This window comes from Lepisosteus platostomus, chromosome 16 (genome assembly GCF_059453375.1).
Source record: "Lepisosteus platostomus isolate fLepPlt1 chromosome 16, fLepPlt1.hap1, whole genome shotgun sequence".
Taxonomy (NCBI): domain Eukaryota; kingdom Metazoa; phylum Chordata; class Actinopteri; order Semionotiformes; family Lepisosteidae; genus Lepisosteus; species Lepisosteus platostomus.
Window position 1 is genome coordinate 8,669,101 of NC_142626.1, and position 14,148 is coordinate 8,683,248.

The 14,148-nt window shown below is 42.9% G+C and overlaps 1 long non-coding RNA gene across 1 annotated transcript; it reads left to right on the forward strand.

Moving 5' to 3' along the window:
* Positions 1-314: 314 nt before the first annotated feature.
* Positions 315-4,821, forward strand: LOC148646814 (uncharacterized). Its single transcript, XR_015927618.1, has 2 exons — positions 315-859; positions 3,808-4,821. It is a non-coding gene; the product is annotated as an uncharacterized LOC148646814 (long non-coding RNA).
* Positions 4,822-14,148: the final 9,327 nt, after the last annotated feature.

Consider the following 14,148-nt stretch of genomic DNA (forward strand, 5'->3'; position numbering starts at 1 on the left):
TCAACCCCCCCATTCATTGATTTCAACAGAGTCAGGTACTGTATGGAAGGAGGACGATTATGTCAGTTTGATATTTGGCAAAAAAAGAGATTTAGACATCCATCATTATCAGTGTATTAAAAGCACATATACAGTATGAAAGGTTTATTGTTACTCATAGATAAACATTAACAAAAGCTGATATTTATAGATACTGTTGATATGCTTTCTGACAATACATGAACATCCATCTAAATGTTTTAGACAGTTTTAATCGCTATCACTTACTAATATTCCCAGAGGGGAATTATTTCATATTAGAAAATTATGAAATAGTTCTTCTGAGTTTCTCATTTTCATTTTTTATCTAAAAATGATTAAAACGTACAAGGTAAATGAAAAGAAAATCAGTACAAACACCATAAATCTGCTTCCTGTTTTGTTTTCTGTTAATCTTCCTCTGCTCATAAACACATTTCACTTCAGTGTCACCACACTGCCAGCACACACAAAGGGAGGAAACAGAAACACAGCCAGCTAACCACCAGCACCACATCCCCTGCAAAAATACAGTATTGAATTTAAGAAACATCTGAAGTCAACAGCGCTCTCAGGTTTGATTCTGCCTTGAAGAAAATTTATACACTTAGCAACTTGCAATTGAGAACGATAAAATTGGAAATTAAGATTTCACAAAAGACAAATATGAGGACTCGATTGGTGGGTAAGTGTTTCATGTACATAGTAAAGTAGAAATGGTTACATACAGTACACTGTATATAAGAAACTACACTTAAAAATGTTAATATGCCTTCAAGCAAGACCTCAAGCAGGACTATTTCTTCACCTTCAGAAAATTAAGCATTTCCTTGGTCTCCAGGTAAGAAACTATATTTGACAGCAACATTCTGAGTAAATCTAAAATGCTGAATAGTGTTCCTATTGAATCCTATTGAATATGATATAAAGACAAATATATTTGAAGTATTTGGAGAGGCTTCTCTAACTAAAGGAATGGCAGCTTTTCCAAGATTGGATAGGCTGCCCAAATCTCCCCATCACTATTGTGTGGAGTAAGCTTGCGAATTTGCTGCAAGGATGAGGAGAGTGGCCAGAAAAGTAAAGAGCTTCTGAAGTCAGCTTAACATTCCGTGGAGGTCTTGCTGAACCTAGTGTAGAGCAAAAACCTCCTGGTTTTTGTCAATAAACAGAGAGGCAGATGAGACAGATGATTGATGGGCATTTAAGGATATCAGTATTTACCATGAAGGCAGATAGTATTGTTTGAAAATAGGAGGACATGGGGGACAGAAGTCAAGAGTGACAGTAAAGCGAATATGTATTCAGCATGCCACAAGAAACCTGATGAAACAAAAATTGAATCTTTGGGAGTCAGTCTTTAAGAAATGAATGGTAACTGCTTTGTAGAAAGTGAATATAGCCTACTGATATTTCAATAGTATTAGAGAAGTGATAATATAGAAAAGTGATTTGCTTGTGGTGCGTGGCAGAGAACAGGGTGCAATGTTTTGGAGAGTGGAGCTCTAAGAAAATTAACAAAAAGTGAAGGGAATGGGACTGTGGATATCAAACAGTGCAGGATATTGTTAAGGGTTTCAGGTGGGTAGCTGCACCAGCATGCGTAGCCTGCAAAGTAACAAGTAATAGGTTTATTCCATGCTGAAAAGAGTATAGAGAAAACACAACATTTCGGGTGTGAAGGAGGCTCACACCTGAAGGCTTCACAGACAAAACATTGTGTTTCCTCTCTTTTCAGTATGGAATAAACATATATTGTTAAGAGTTTAGGCCCAGGATATTTGGAATGAGAAGTGGAATATCTGTATTAGTTACCCAGGGATATGTAGAGTTTGAATTCTGAATGGAGTACCCCGGAGAGGCACACTGATTTCATAGCGAGGAGATGACTTGTGGAATAATTGAAGTGACTGAAAAGAGCAGAAGCTCATGCTTGAAGGAGGGCCATAGCAGAAAGGTGGAAAGGCCTTTGTGCTGCTACCAATCTACTGTAAGATGTGGAAAGAGTTGAAATTGAGAATGCTGTCCAAAGATTTAATTAATGTGTCAAGCATTAGAGCTATCTGAACTGGGAACTAGATTTGGGTGGACCCCAGGACTGGGGCACATGATGGAGTATTTCTAACACGTTATCGGGTAAGGTAAGAAAATCAAATGCATAACTATAAGAATATTTAAAAGTGTGAGCTTTGTGATCCAGGTAGCCTTTGCTCAAATGCTTCTAAGAGTGCAGAAAATAAAAAAGCATCAGTTGGAGATTCTGTACTTTCTTGGTTTCAGATTATTTATCCGTGCCTCTGCTGTGAAGATGGTAATGTATTCCTTTCAAATAAGGGTGCAGGAAAAAGGACCTACTGTACGATGTGGAACTGAAAGTAGCAAAGATTCAGAGAGTGAGACCTGTAGTGTGATAATGTGGTGAGATTAAAACTTCAAGTGAAACAATTGGTACTAGAAATTATGGCAGGTGAGCAACAGCTGAGCTTAGTATTAGGCTGCCTCCGGCCAAGCGGAGCAGTAAGCGGGCAAGACTGCTACAGGTATTTGGAAAACATGGAACCAGTAAAGTGAATGTGAAATCTGGAATAACAGATTGGAAAATGTCAATTTCTTCACTTCAGTGAGGAAGGGCAGCACTGAGAATAGCCATATGAGAAACCATGAGGAGAAGGAGAAGGAAGAGCTAGCTGATGATGGAAAACAAGACTGTTGTAAGGTTTTTGCTGGCTTACCCTAAATATCCTATGCCTAGGGCTAAAAATCTTAATTATTTAGGAGGAGTAGTAGATGAGACTATTGTCCTGGGGTTATAAATAGGATGAGTGGGACACTCGATCAGAAAGGGGGAGTGGGAATGACCATGGGGGTCAGGTGAAGAATTCGGAAAGAGAGAGTGTAGTTAATGACCTAGAAGAAAGAGAAGACAGCACAACAGGGGCAGGGAGCTCATTGTTTTCTGTGGACACTGGGAGTGCCTGATTCAGCTGGAGAGGATACTCATCCCATCCTAGATTTTTAGCAGGCAGACAGTAGTTGGATCTCTGAATCCTGCAATTCTAGGAAAGCTGCGAACACAGAGAGAACTTAACAGGTTCAGCCCAGCAGTGAGCTGCAGAGGAGAGGCGCAGGGGAAACTAAAGGTGGTCCCATGTGAGACGAATATGCTTAGGCGAGAAGAAGTATATTATTATTATGATCCTTCCTGCATTATATATATATTATATAATAGGATTCCTATTATATCTTGCATTATAATTCCAATATTTTTTTAACTAAATTTATAATTCCATTACATTTACGATGAAAATTTAACTGTCATGTCATTATTGAACCAAGAATGTCTTCATAATAAAATATGATTACTTGGAAATTGAAATTGGATAGATCTGTTTCCAGGGAGGTTTTCCAAGTATTATTATAATGTAATTATAATGACTCATGTTAGTTTGAAGTGCGAATAAATAAAAAGATACAGTAAATACTTTCACCTCACCAATGGTTTATTTAGCAGAGCTTCACTGTAATCTGTAGCGGCAATGCTTATTAATAAAACAGAATTAAGTGTTGCTGGTCCTTTCCGAGTGAGGCCTCTCTCTCATCTCTGTGGTGTAGGCCACAGAAAGCCCATTCATATATGTGTACTGATTTAGGAATGTCGCCTTTCTCATAAGGAACAGTCCCAGGATGGGATGCGTCCAACTAGTCATGATGCGCCCAATTAGTCATAATGGACGGCCATTACTGGTGTGTTGTTGTCTAAGTGAGGGTCTAATTCCAACTGTTTTTCAGAGGTCATGGTTACTCATTCCTAAAGTTGACCAACCAATCAGGAATCTGCAGGATGTGAAAACCCATGGCCAATCACCAACCTCCAGTTAAAAGGCGATGCACAGAGCTCAGAGCCTGGTCCTCCGTCCATTCTCACCCTCAACTCAAACTCAACCACATAACTGCCAGTGCTGAGTGCTGGGACTTAAACGTGTGTTCCAAGAGCCAAGCCAGGGGGAACCCCGTACGTAAAGAGAATTCTGCCTGCGGTCAGCTTGTAGGAAAGACTTTCTGAACCACTAGCAACAACCGTGGATGCCTGCCTGGTCAACGGAGCATACAGCTGGAGTTTTGTCAACATCTGAATACCTTTATTCAGAAGTAGCTGCTACACCAGAAGCAAACCGAGTTTCTTTCGCCAAAAGAGTGACTTGCTTAGACCACGCAAAGTCACCCTCTGTGCACAGAGACTTTTTCCTAGATCAGCCCAGACTATAACTAGAGCTCCTTGGAGAGCAACATTGTCTAGCATGCCACTGCAACAAAATCTCTCCCTCCTCCTTCTGACGATTCTGGACCAGGGTGGCACCGGGCCAGAAGATCGCCGCTTGGACATTGCTCTGTCAGCGGTTCCTTCATTGTTCCTGATGGGAGATCTAAATCCATAGAACTGGATGAGTATAAAAAAATATTCTACATTGCCAATCAAGAATTCAACTGATATCTCAACACAGGTTGATATCAATTTAATTCTCATGAGTAATGTATTTACTTATGAGTATCAAATGTAGAAATGCATAGTTCTGTTTTGCGTCTCTTCATGGTTAAAATATCTTATATCCAGGCAGACTGTTATATGTTTTTATATGCTTGATTTTCTGTATTAATAAATGTATAAAAAATTTTGTGTATCTGAACCCATGTGTGTCGTTGATTGTTCTGACAATTGATTCCCTAATAGCCAAAAAGAATCACCGTGTAATTTACTGTGTCAATTAACTGTCTCAGTAAATTCACAAAACTCTTACAAATCAATTGCCATTTCTTTGTCAGTCTTTTTAGGAATTTGTGTGCACATATGACTGTATGTATAACATTACAGTCAGTTTATGCTTATTTATGTTTTAAGCACTGAGCTACAATAAAATGTCCTAAAAATAAAGAAAAAAAGGTGTAAAAAGATCTAACTTAATGTAAATTCTCTGCAATTTAATGCATGATAGATCATATTCTACTTGTATGACAGCGTAGAAAAGACCTACTGAACTATTTTATTGTTTCAGACCAGTTTCTAAGAATTACTGTCCACTTGATAGTCTATTGTTAAAATTGGTTTGTGCACATTGTGAATGAGTACTTCTGAATGAGACCTGATGGTTAGAATGGTTGCTTGAACCTCCAGGTAATCATGTACTGTATGTGTACAATGTACTATATTCTACAAGAGCTGCAGATGTTACCTGGTGGGTCCTGTTGAGCTTTGATGTGTCCAAGATTTCATTGGAACACTTAGGAAAAGTATAAAACAAGTCTTGTGATCTAGTGATACTCACCATAGCAATCCTTAAATGATTGTGCCCCCTGAAAGCATGACCTGGTTATGATATGTAGTGATTCATAGCCGTTCAGGGACTCCAAATATATGTAAGAAAACCGGCTCAGGGACGCCAAATATGTAACGTAGTGGCTCTCTGAAGGCACCAGTTCTGTAGGGTTTGGGCATTTACTGAGACAATTATTAATTGTAGCAGTAAATCACAAAGTTGATTCTTTTGATGGCTTTAGAATCCAACCATGCGACATAACTCAAACAACGCGCACACACAGGTACTAATACACAAGGATACATTTATTAATACATAGAATATGCATGTAAACCTAACAGATCTTATCGAGAGGGTTATCAGAATACAAAAGATATATATTCAATCAGTTACAAAGAGTTACATATATCAAGAGGACATACGTTCAGTATATCATTCATTAAGACCGTTTCATAAATGAACTTGGTTATAACTTCTACATTAGATACTCGAAACAAGTACATAACTCTTAGGAATTAAATTGATATCAACTGGTTGGGATAACAATTGAATTCTCGAGCTGTAATGCATTAAAGTTGAATACTCATCCAATCTCTGGGGATTCAGATCTCCTGCGGGCACAAAGAAACAGTTGCAGGCTTGTTGCTGTCCAATCCGCGCTCTCTGGCTCCGTGCCAGGCTGTGCTGTGCGGCTTGCGACGGTGCGCTGCTGATGCTCACTGTTGGCTTTAACTAGCAAAGTTTGTGCACAGGAGAAAAGATGACTGTGGGTCCCAGCAAGTCAGGAAGAGGACCGGTTCGTTCCTGATGAAGAGCTAGTTCTGAATAGTGATTCAGCTGTCCACAGTTCCGACCTGTCCACGAGGCCTGCTGCTGGTTACTCTCTGGCAACCTCCACTCTAGACTCTTAGAACAAAGGAAAGTTCTGGCACTCGGACACACTGGCCGTTCCGTGGTTGTCCGGGCTGAGTCTCAGGATGGTCAGGAGGCGCTCTGCGAGAATGTCCTGCCCTTGGGAGCCTTCTGCTCCTGGGCCGTCCTGCCCTGGAATTCTCCTTTGAATTCCCTTTAGAACAGTCCACAGAATCCTCTCCAGAATCTTCCTAAATCTTACTGAATCTGAATCTTGTTGAATCTCTGAATCTGAATCTCTCAGGCTCTCTGTGTTGCCTGTTTTTACCTGGAGGAACTTCAGCTCATTGATTGGCTGAAAGTTCCATGGGCATCAGAGTCCCACGTGGGTTACTCGGCCCTACCAGTCCCTGATTGGTTGATCAAGGACAGATATGAGTCACTTAGTCCTGACACTTAGTAATGCAGTCCAGATGTCCAACTGGCACTCCCTAGACAGATAGGCGCCAATGGATGACCATTGATCATGATAGCCAGGCTTAGCTAAGTGCATCCCCCTTTGGGAGCTGTCCTAGGACCTTAAATCACCCTGGGAATAGTTTCTCTGTGGCTGCACCACAGAGATGAACAGAGAAATGGGGCCTCATTTGGGAAGCTCAGAAACACTTAATTCTGCCTTATTATTAAGCCTCGCCGCTACATATCCCCCCTTTTTGAAGGTCACGAGGTCCCGAGGCATTGTTGCCTTCAAAACAAAACAGAGTTAAGTGATGTCCCTTGCCATTAGAACATTAATCTTAAATGTCTACATTACTCCTCGAGAATTCATACCGGAACCAGTATTGGATACAAACAGGATGAATAACATCTGGAGTATGTATAAACACGGTAGGAGACATTATCTAAGTCTAGGAATTACACATCAGGAAGCTCACTGTCAATATCTGATACCTCTGTAGTAGATATTTGGGGAGAAGTCACTTCCTTTCTTTTGACATGCTACCTTTGACTCATTCGTGCTACCCGGAGTACATCTTGATGTGAGAGTACATCATTCAGAGTACACTGTCAGTCATGATCCAGCTACCCGGCAGCAGTGTTACAATAACACCAGTTCCTGTTCCCAGCCCCCCGATAAACTACAACACCTGTGTTGGGTATCTGCTAGGGTGGTTTGGAGGTTTGTTCCATTAAAGCAAACTAAACCTGTACCTCTTCAGGGCATACTGTTTCTTGGATTTCTATCCAATTCAATAGTGTGGCACCTGAAGGCATCCAAGACCTCAAGTTTGGTCTTATGTTGTCTGGTTCTAGACAGTACAGTGTTAAGTTCAAGAACACTGTGGCCTCCTCGTGAACTTGCAGGAAAACTGTTTCATTAGGTAGCTGCATTGTGGTAGCTGTATCATACCTGTCACAAGTCACAGTGTCAGTTAAATGTGGTGTGCTGACTAGCCATTTACTTCCCACCTGCTCTTCATGGGGTTCATTAACCTCCCTCTGCTCGTTAGTAGCTTTACATCCTTCATTGGTGAATCGTTTAGACACAGCCAATGGATAGCTTTGGTAGCCATACCCATCTCAAGATTTGGAACCGAATTCAATCTTGGATTGCCTTCTGGGTGAGCTATGAGCGATGGGGCTAATGTCACATACTCCTCTACTGAGAAGAGTGGAATCAAGTGGGTTGGGAATTGTGCCATGGCTAGACTGGCTACAGTGGCACTAAGCTCCCTTAACAGGTCTTGTGTCAACATTCTGGCCTGTTGCACACAAGCATATACCCACTGTATAACACCAACAATCATGTCCACTGTTTGGGGAATAAGGTTTAACCCTGTTGCATAGGAAGTTGCCTGTAGGGTTTTCCCTAAGCTTTCCAACTTTTGCTGCTGTTGATACAGTCTGTCACTACCCTCTGGCATCTCTGACACCTGCCTTCTTGGGGCAGTCAGGGGGAGAGTGCCAGTAGCACACAAACCTACCAGAAATAGCAAACGCACAACAGTGGCGGCAGCAATCAGTCCTCCCAAAAGTCTTTTCGGGTGGCTGATCCCAGTCATCTCCTTCTGAGTGACTGTTGCCTTTCTAAGCTGGCACAGCGTGTACATGGTGTCTTTCTCAGTATGCCATGTGGCATCTTGGGCACCAACATCCTGGACATCTGGGGAGATCTGACGCAGCTGCTGATGCTGCTCCTACTTTTCCAGGGCATCTGCTTTTTCGATTTGTTCATGCCTGTGCTCTAGGAACCCTGCAGGGGGCGGTGCAGCGGTGGAGCATGCCTGACCCTCGGCTGAGTGGTCTTCTGGAGCACCTGAGTGATCTGGGATTGTTATCCCATTCTCACTGTTCAGGTCCACCCTGCACACTTCCTGATTGAGGAATCCCTCTATCGGCATGTTTACAATCGTTCGCTGGGCGTGGGTGTAGGACACCTGCTCGCTCCCCCCTTCCCTCGCTAGGGGTTCAGGGAGCTGCCCCAGCAGTGGGATAGCTAGTTCACTGTCTTTGAACTTACTATCACCCACCAGGCCCATGTCAGTGCAGGCAGGGATTCTGACATCCCTCTTTGCGATGTCCTGCACTGGCAGGCAGGTGACTTGACCATCCAGCTCCAGTCTGGCTGAACCACTGTTGGTCAGACTCAGACTGACAGGCTGAGCTGGTGGCTGTAAGAAAACCGGCTCGGCTTTCATTCCCTGTCCCTTCTGGGGGACTGGGTGTGTTGGAAACCCTGCCGTTGAGGCAGGAACAATCAGGTCAGTCTCACTCACTACCTGGTAGTTGTGAGAAATAATGTTACCTGACTGCAGGTTCCCTGGGTCAAAGCAGAGGGAATCGGCATCTGGGATCAGGTGTGTCCACAGCGCAGTAGTCTCAGCGTCCAGCTGGACCTCCTGTCTAACCTGTGAATGTTGCACCAGGGGCACTTGGCGGTGGCCCTGTGACAGCTGCTCAAGCAGATCCTCACTAATAGAGGACCTCTCAGGGCTAAGGGTGAGGGCTACATCACTAACCTGCTCTCCTGCCATCTGGATCCCTTCCACCACTGCAGGGTGGTGTTCCTGACCCCTCTTGGGTGCCAGGGTGCACAGGGAAAGCTCCTTTTCATCGCCAGGTGGGGAGATCTGCTCCTCTTTAGGGATGTAAAAGGTGTGTGCTTTACCTGGTGGATCAGGCGGCTGCTTGGAGCACCGCTCCTGTGGCAGGGAGGCTGTTGTGACCTCAGCCGGGACACAACTTCCCTGTATATCCAGGGAACAAGAAAATATTTTTATTTCTTGTCCAGAGGGAACAGAAGGAATCTCCACATAGGCTTCTGTGTTCGGTGGGCACTGTGTGAGCACAGTCTGCCTCTTGGCCCCCCTTTCCTTCTGTACAGAAGGCTTAGGAGCCTTGACCTTTTTCCACACTTTGCCTTTCTGGTGATCCACCAAAGGTTCCACTCTGAGTCGCATGCCCTTTTCTTTTTCAAAACGTTTGAGCTTGCCGTGTGACATCAAACACCTTTCAACCTCAGTGTCAATCAATGTCTCACTGTGTAAGACATCTCCCATGGAAGCCTTGAGGTAAAAGCTTCCTGCTTTTCCTCTGTGTTTTACTGCCTGCTCTGTGACTTCAGGGGTGGAGTCAGCACTCACTTGGGAGTGGCTGAATTCATCCAGGCAGGAACCCTTCCGCTCAATCAGATAGACTGAGGGAGGGAGAGGGGGCGGGTCTCCGCCTCCTCCAGTGGAGAGTATCAGCTCATTCACGCTTCCGGCAGCCGTGGGGAGTGGTTGTCTCTGTCCTAATAAAGCTTGTTCAAGCCTGGCCAGGCGGGCGGCTACTGAATGCTTTTGTTCAGCTTTATCTAGCCCTTTCCCTCCCCCGGTGTTCTCATGGCACTTAGGACGCTGGGTGCGGTCCTGTGTGAGTGCTTTGGAACGGGGCTTAGCCAGCTCAAGAGCCTGTGCTCCTTCGAGCAGGGGGGAATTAACCCTGCTGGCTCTGACGGCGAACACAGTCGCTTTAGCAGGTTTTTGCTCAGAGCGACTTTGGACATCATACTCTCAGGCTTTCTGCACGAATCTCTTAATATCAGTCATTTTCATGGTCTGTGCATCTGTATGCATTAAGATCATATTTCTGACTGATGGGTGGAGATTCGCAATGAATAAACCCTTGAAATGTGTGTTCTCTTCGCAACCCTCATCATTTCGCCCTGCAAAATAAGTTCGTCTAAGTCTCTCGTAATATTCGCAAGGGGACTCTGCTCTCTCGTGCTTAATGTTAAGGGCGGCGTTTATCGCGGCAGTCGGGTCAATAAACGCACTGTATTCTTTGATAAGTGCTTGACAAAGCTGCTCAAAATCATTACAGACTTCTTTCATCTGCCTAGCCATCCACTCATGTACAGCTCTGCTGGTAGTTTTCCTGACCAGAAACACTTTCTCCTGTTCTGTGGCGTTTGGCAGGTACTGCAGGTTATACCTGAGGTCCTGAATATAACTCTCGATATTATTCTCTGACACTGCGGGGTCAAATCTCTCTATGTCCTTCGCTAGCTCTCTCAGAAAATGGAGATTTATTCTCCTAGCTTCTCCGCTGACGGAGATATGGAAGAGATCGTGGTCAGACCTGTCGCTGCTAGAGAGAGTGCTTAATAGCGACTCGAATTCAGACCTTTTAGCAACCATCGTTAAACTTAAAGAGTATTACTTTTAAGTACGAAATCACAGTTTTACCACAGAAAACCACAAGATCAAGTATGCAATCAACCCGGTAGATTGCAAAAGATCACAAAACAATCAAGCACTGCTTAAAGAGCAAGGGACACTTTTTTCCTTTCGGCTTTCAGCACACTGTATTGTCGTGTATGAAACCCGTGGCGTTTAATTTTGAACTATTCCGCTTGGTTGACTCATTTCAGTCTTGCCACGCCCACCCAGGGACGCCAAATATGTAGTGATTCATAGCCGTTCAGGGACTCCAAATATATGTAAGAAAACCGGCTCAGGGACGCCAAATATGTAACGTAGTGGCTCTCTGAAGGCACCAGTTCTGTAGGGTTTGGGCATTTACTGAGACAATTATTAATTGTAAATGTGAATGCATTGGTCGAGCCTTGATACAATTCACAACAGAGTCTAACAGATTTTAAATCGTCAGGCATTTTCTTGACGGCCAAGGCCTCGCAGTGGATGCTGCAGTTCATATCTGGAGCAACCTCTCTAATTCATGCAGCTACACCGCTGTGTCGGCTTTTCATTGCTCTAGCACCGTCTGTACAAACTCCGACACATTTTATCCAGTCGATGCCATTCTCTTGGATAAATTCATTCAGGAGCTGAAATATGTGCTCTCCTGTAGTTCCGCTGGTAGCGGCTTACAGAACAGAAAGTCCTCATGGGACATGCCCTTAAACTCATATCGAACGAAAATGTGCAAATTGGCCAAATCAACAACATTTATAGATTCATCTAATTGCAGTGAAAAGCATCTGCTCATCTTAACGTGCTCTATCAGCGTACTTTTGACATCATCCTCCATATAAATAATTCTATGAGTGGCTGTGTCTTTCAGATGGTGCAGCAAGTCAAGCTGTTTAGCAGCTTTTTCTCCACACATAATATGTGTCAGCTCTTTTGCCAACAGTAAACAAAGTTCTTCACAAGTAGTGTGGGGCTTACTTGCTTTAGCAATCCGCAAGCTTGCATTTTTCCCTGTTTCTATTTCAGGAGTTTGTCTCAGAAGTTAAAAGACGTTTTTATTTCATGCGCACAGGAGCGAACCACAGAGACGTTCGGTGTATTTTTCTCAAATTAACCTAGAACACTCCTTAAATATTGTTCTGTTATCTATCATGCTTACCTGTGCTCTCAAGATTGCCAGCATTCGTAGTACGCATTTCTATGCTTTCACATTGTTCCAAAATCACGCACATTCTCCTACCCCCCTATTTGCTGGAGATAATTTTTTTAAATAAAATTGGCCACTTTCGTTCGTAGCACGCATTCCTATACAATGGTGTAGAATTACATAGTAGCCCTTGTGTCCACTCAAGTATTAGCGTGCGCTGTATCGTAGTACGTAGGGTTCATATTCAACACAAACTAATTTTATTAAAATAGAAAATATGAAAACCCGTCCCAATTTTTCAGCACACACAACAAAGTTCCAGGGTCATTTGGCATACCCTCTGGCGGCGCTCCACATACCACAACTGGTACGCGTACCACAGTTTGAGAACCACTGATATAAATACATAAATAAAGGAAGCTTGGTGTGTTCCTGTGGCTTCTATTCTGTAAAACAGGAAGTAGGCATCAACAGCTCTTCCGCTTCCTCTGGTCCTGGCTTCCAATATTTAGTTATTTCCTTAGGAAGCCTCAAACAAAGACTTTTCAAATTGTGTCTGCCAGGGCCCTAGATGATAAATTCAAATCTGACATTTAAATATCCAGGCTTCAGTATTTTTTTTTTTGCTTTCTTCAGGAGATCTTGAAAAATACTCTCTACAAGTTAAAACTTACAACTTCTCACTTCAAAAGGCATTAGGCCACCAGGAGCCAACAGAACTGCTGTGATCTGCCTTGGCAGAGATTCTACAAGTGTCTAGAACTCTGCTGGAGGAATGCAACACCATCCTTCCCTGAGAAATCCCATGTGTGGTGTGTTGATACTTGTGGAAAATACTGTCTCAGACATTTAAAATTCACCATAAGTGTTCATATGTTTTGAGATCTGGACTGGCCATGGTACGTGAATTAAACTATTTTATGGTCATCAAACCAATTAGAGACATGTTCTGTGCATGGGGGCATTGTTATCCTGGAAGATTTTACTTCGTAGGATAGAAATACTTCACCACAGGATGAATTTGATCACTCAGAAAGGCTTTGTATTTATTGACATTTATTTTGCCAAGAGGTTGAGTGGCCCTAAAATATGCCAAGAAAATGCACTCCACACCAAACAGGAGAGCCACCAGAACCCATCACTGGGGGAAATAAACACTTCAGCCTGTCGGCTTTCTTTTGGTGTGTGCCCCAGTTTTACTCATCTGCTTGTTGAGAACAGGATGAAGGATGACTCATTTGACTTTTTTCCACTGCTCAGTATTCTTTGCACCTCTTTACTTGCCAAACTGAATGCATACAGTAGGTGTAATAGGATGTTTAAATTATATACTCCAAACTAACCGTATTATCCCCCTCTGTTTAGTTGTTAACTGACTATACTTGATGAAACAGCCTGCTCACACCTTAGAACAGTGGTTCTCAACCTTTTTATCAACTGGGCTGCAGATGTGGCTAAAAGCCTCACAGGGCCGCATCTATTAATTACTACTAGGCCTACCTAATCTGCGTGTATAATAGCTATTATATTATGATATTATAATATATAGTATTAATAGTAATATGTAATATTATATAGATGTAGTGTGCTCTCTGAAGGCACCAGTTCTGTAGGGTTGGGCATTTACGGGGACAATTAATAATTGTAGCCGTAAATCACAAAATGATTCTTTTGATGGCCTTAGAATCCAACCATGCGATATAACTCAAACAACACACACACACAGGTACTAATACACAAGGATACATTTATTAATACGTAGAATATGCATATAAACCTTACAGATCTTATCGAGAGGGTTATCAGAATACAATAGGTATATATTCAGTCAGTTACGAAGAGTTACACATATCAACAGGACATACGTTCGGTATATCATTCATTTAGACCGTTTCATAAATGAACTTGATTATAACTTCTACATTAGATACTCAAAACAAGTACATAACTCTTAGGAATTAAATTGATATCAAGTGGTTGGGATAACAATTGAATTCTCGAGCTGTAATGCATTGAAGTTGAATACTCATCCAATCTCTGGGGATTCAGATCTCCTGCGGGCTCTCTGGCTCCGTGCCAGGCTGTGCTGTGCTGCTTGCGACGGTGCGCTGCTGATGCTCTC